General features: G+C 39.7%; 1 long non-coding RNA gene across 4 annotated transcripts; it reads right to left on the bottom strand.

Moving 5' to 3' along the window:
* Positions 1 to 2973: 2973 nt before the first annotated feature.
* Positions 2974 to 4789, bottom strand: LOC112736033 (uncharacterized). Of its 4 annotated transcripts, none has more exons than XR_003168699.3 (4): positions 4423 to 4789; positions 4055 to 4155; positions 3892 to 3924; positions 2974 to 3454 (listed from the first exon to the last, which is right to left on the bottom strand). It is a non-coding gene; the product is annotated as an uncharacterized lncRNA (long non-coding RNA). The 4 variants fall into 4 exon arrangements; XR_003812872.2 differs by having other exon boundaries at positions 3846 to 3924; XR_011870458.1 differs by having other exon boundaries at positions 2974 to 3924.
* Between the last annotated feature and the right edge of the window lie 485 nt (positions 4790 to 5274).

Raw genomic sequence — 5274 nt, forward strand, 5'->3', positions numbered from 1 at the left:
TATCCTCGATGTGGTAAAGAAGGAGGTCACTAGACTACTTGATGCGGGTATCATATACCCAATTTCTGACAGTGAATGGGTGAGCCCGGTCCGGGTTGTTCCCAAGAAATTGGGCATCACTGCGGTCAAAAAGGATGATGGTGAAGTGGTCACCAAGAGAATACAAAATGCGTGGCGCGTGTGCATCGATTATAGGAGATTGAACGCCGCTAGAAGAAAGGACCACTACCCTTTGCCCTTTATCGATCAAATGTTGGACCGTTTGGCGGGTAAATCACATTATTGCTTTCTTGATGGATTCATTGGTTACTTCCAGATTCACATTGCTCCTGAAGATCAGGAAAAGACCACATTCACTTGCCCTTTTGGCACCTTTGCCTATAAAAAGATGCCATTTGGACTATGTAACGCACCTGCTACTTTTCAGCGGTGTATGACCAGTGTCTTTTCTGATCTAATGGAGAATTGTCTGGAAGTCTTTATGGATGACTTCAGTGTTTATGGAACTTCATTTGATTGTTGCTTAGAGAACTTGGCCAAGGTCTTAGCTAGATGTGTTGACACTAACCTTGTCTTGAATTTTGAAAAGTGTCACTTTATGGTAAGACAAGGTATCGTGTTAGGACATGTAGTATCTCATGAAGGCATTTCTGTAGACCCGGCCAAGGTCGATGTTATCACCACTTTACCTCACCCCTCATCTGTGAGGGAGGTTCGCTCGTTCTTAGGACATGCAGGATTTTATAGGCGCTTTATCAAAGATTTCAGCAAGATTGCTTTTCCATCGTCGCGCCTACTCCAAAAAGATGTGGATTTTGAGTTTGACAGTGAATGTGTGAAAGCTTTTGAAGAGCTAAGGAGACATCTTACCACGGCACCGATTGTGCGAGGCCCCAACTGGACATTGCCATTCGAGATAATGTGCGATGCATCAAACCATGCTGTAGGTGTCGCGCTTGCACAGCGCGATGGTAAACTCCCTTATGTCATTGCTTACTCTTCTAAAACACTGGATGCAGCACAATCCAACTATACCACTACTGAAAAGGAACTCCTAGCTATTGTTCATGCTTTAGATAAATTCAGATCTTATTTGCTAGGATCAAAGATAGTGGTATACACGGATCATGTCGCTTATTTGCTTTAAAGTACTTATTGACAAAGAATGAGTCAAAGCCTAGACTCTTACGTTGGATCTTGCTTTTGCAAGAATTCGACATTGAGATTAGGGACCGGAGTGGATCTCAAAACCTGGTTGTGGATCATTTAAGCCGTATTGAGAATTTAAAATTTGACCCATTTCCGATCAATGACTCATTCTCATTGGATAGTTTGCATGCTGTGTCAGATAGTTTTCCTTGGTTTGCCCCAATGGCGAACTACTTGGTTGCGAAACACTTCCTTCCCAACTTTTCTAAACACCAAAGGAATAAGTTGAGGAGTGATTCCAAATACTATATTTGGGATGACCCTCACTTATGGAAGAGGGGAGTAGACCAAGTAATTCGAAGATATGTCCCGGAGTCTGAAATCCAACCCATTCTTGAAGCTTGCCATTCGTCCGAATGTGGTGGCCACTTTGGCCCATAAAGGACCGCTAAAAAGGTGTTGGATTATGGATTCTGGTGGCCAACCTTATTCAAGGATGCTAACCGGTTCTGTTTGTCTTGCCATCAGTGTCAGAAGTTGGGAAACACATCCCAAAGGGATGAGATGCCTCAGCAACCTATGCTGTTCTGTGAGATATTTGATGTATGGGGCATTGACTTTATGGGACTATTTTCCAACCCCAGTAGGTATCTGTATATTCTGTTAGCGGTTGACTACGTGTCAAAGTGGGTAGAAGCAATACCTACCCGCCTTGACAACGCCAATACCGTTGTTCCTTTTATTAGGAATAACATTGTATGCCGTTATGGGTTGCCACGAGCAATCGTGAGCGACCAAGGATCCCACTTTTGTAACAGAAAAGTAGATACATTGCTCAAGCGCTATGGAGTATCGCATAAGGTTACTACTGCTTATCATCCGCAAACCAATGGACAAGCGGAAGTGTCCAACCGGGAAATTAAGAGAATCTTGGAGAAAGTGGTCAATCCACAAAGGAAAGATTGGAGCCTCTGGTTAGGAGATGCACTATGGGCGTATAGAATGGCCTACAAGGCTCCGTTAGGGATGAGTCTCTTCCGGATCGTCTATGGTAAGGCATGCCACCTTCCAGTAGAAATTGAGTATAGAGCCTATTGGGCGATAAAGCAGTGCAACATGGATCTGACCAAGGTGGGTGAAGCTAGAAAATTACAGTTAGAGGAGCTTGAGTGTTTGAGGAATGAGTCATATGAGAATGCCCGGATCTACAAAGAAAAGACTAAAGCATTTCATGACCATCACATCCGGAAGAAGGACTTTCAAGAAGGTGATGAGGTTTTCCTCTACAAATCGAAACTTCGATTCATGCCTGGCAAGCTCCGCTCTAGATGGGAAGGACCTTTTAAGGTGAAGGAGATAAAGCCCTATGGAGTGGTGGAGTTGTTTGATCCAAAAAGTGAAGCAACTTTCAAGGTGAATAGACATAGAGTGAAGAAGTATCATGGCTACAAGCTCCCAAAAGAGTTAGAGGTGTTCCTATTGGAGGATGCACCAAGGAGAGAGGAAGCTTAAGCAAAAGACCGTCCAACTTAAGGACGTTAAAGAAAAGTGCTTGGTGGGAGGCACCCCACCGTAGTAAGATCTTCCTTGTGTATACCATCTTGTTTGTAGCCTTAAATTCTTGTAATTTTTGTGATTTCTTGATTATTGTTGATTGCATAGGAATGCTAGCTTTGTTAATTTTGTTGGATAACTAGGATGTTTAGATTGATTTCATCATTTTGATATGGATGAATTATTGAAGTAGAGAGAATGCTATGTTTTTAGTAACGCATGAATTTGTGAAGTGTTCTCTTGCCTACTAGCTTAAGAACATACCAAAAATGTGTTAGAATAGGTCTTGTTATGTTATGAAAAAAGAAAAAAAAAAAGAGGAGAGAAAAAGGAAAAATGGGCACCGACGCGCAAGCGCACTGCGCGCGCGCGCCGGTGGTGCATTTCTAACTCTTGGGCCAAAAACCATCAAGAAAGATCTAAAAGATGCCAAGGTATATAAGCACTTCCTATAAATCTAGCTCTTGTTGTTATGCTTGATCAATTCTGTGATGCTTAATTGCTCAGGAAGGCACAACAATGGAGCATGTAATCAAGCTTTTGCAGGTTTTCTATTATGGAGGTGCGGCGTAAATGATGCCTAATTTATTTTACGAGAATTTACAGGCTTTATGAAGACTTCAACTTCCCTTATTTTTAGCGGCAAATTTCTTCACAAATTTAGCATTACACTTTCACGTCTCTTGGTTGTTCCATTATATCTTTTATCCTCAGCATCTGCAGGCTAAGTAGCTCATGCATTTTTCTTCAGCTACACAGTAAAAACAATGAATCTTAGTAGTTAATTAGTTTCAACCAATTGCAATTATATCATATAACAGTCAGTTTACCTTGGTCTATTGACAAGTTAATAAGAATTTCCTTAACTCAAGAATACACCCTTTTTGTATACGTGTACCAAACCTATTCCAGACCAATAAGGTTCTGATCTATATATCTAACTTGCATATAGGAGCAAAAGCAGCTACATCAACAAAGAACTTATAGCAGTTCACGGAATTATGAGCCAAATATGAAACCACATGGAGCGTTAGCCCATTTTACCTTGGAGTAAAACTCAACTTAATTATGGAAAATAAAGCAACAAGGGTTAAACTTTAAACCAATTTATCAGAGCCTTTAATACCATCTCAATAACTGACCTTTCTAACAAATTAGGCTATTTGGTGGACGAGTAGAAGAACTTACAGAAGTTATTTAAGACCAGCCTTTTTAACAAATCTGCATCCATCATGTCCTCAGCAGAAATCAAAATATTTAACCATACTCAGTACTGTATTAGTAATTATGCAAAGTTAACTAGTACATTTATGTAAAGAGATAAACAAAAACAATAAAATCATCCACTTACAAGGGATAAGAGCAACTTTAGAGTTGATTTGGATAACGTGTAGTCTAAAGATGATGCTAGTGTAACCACTGCAGCTAATCTGGATTCTTTTTCTTCAGAAGCTAGAATGAAATGATAAAACATGCTAATTATCAATTTGATATCTAATAAGAAATTGAATGAAGGTATTTTTAGTCAACCCAACATTGAGATAGAGATAACTTTACAGCTATACATAAACAAAGAATATGTTAACAAAGCAAAAGATATAATTGTTAATACTAGGTAGAAGAAAGTGATTGCAAAAGATATAATTATTAATAACTATCAACACAATAAACATGAGCAATCAATATATAACTTTCAAGCATGATAAGAAGTCACCTCACCGCAGCAGGAACATCTTGGGAGCGATGTTGTACTAGCGGGGTTGCAGCAATGATGGGGAGGAGGGCTGCGGCGGTGATTTGTGAACCACGAGGGGAGGAGGGCTGCGAAGGTGATTTGCAAACCGCAAGGGGAGAAGGGCTACGACGGTGGTGGCGGCGTCACAATCGCACGAGATCGGCGATGCTGTGCTGACGGGGCTGCGAATTGCAACGAGGATGGCGCTGTGGTGGTTGGCGGCGCTTCGAATCGCGACGAGAAGGACCCTGCGGTGGTGGACGACACTGCAAATTGTGAGAGAGGCACTGCGGTGGTTGGAAGTAGTGCAAAACGCGAGGGACCACGATGGGGGAGGGGATTGATACGGGATCAATTGCTTTTTTTTTTAATCCTTATAATTCAAATTGTTAATTAATGCTAATTACTTGGATTTTTTTAAATAAAAAATATTAATTATAGTTGTTTAAAAAATTGGCTGGTTTGAGTTGTGTACTTATACTTTTCCTTATTAGTATTATCTAACAACCAATTAGGCTACTCAAATTTAATCGAAACTAGTGTATGTTTTTGTGTCCTACCCGGGATAATACATAAAATTATATAAATTTTTTTATTAAAATTTAAATGAAAAATATCTATAGTAATTATTATTATAAATATTTTATAATTTAAAAATATTAAAAATAATTAATATTTATTTTAATTAATTTGGATTGGTTGAATGGTCATCTCATTTGTCCGTTTAAGCAAGCATTTGGAGTTCGAATCTCGTCTTGTGTGTATAACAATTCGTTAGTTAGCGACAGACCCTTAATAAATAGAGTATCAATATGTGGTGGATTAGTCATCGACTT

The sequence above is a fragment of the Arachis hypogaea genome, chromosome 13 (assembly GCF_003086295.3).
Source record: "Arachis hypogaea cultivar Tifrunner chromosome 13, arahy.Tifrunner.gnm2.J5K5, whole genome shotgun sequence".
Lineage (NCBI taxonomy): Eukaryota > Viridiplantae > Streptophyta > Magnoliopsida > Fabales > Fabaceae > Arachis > Arachis hypogaea.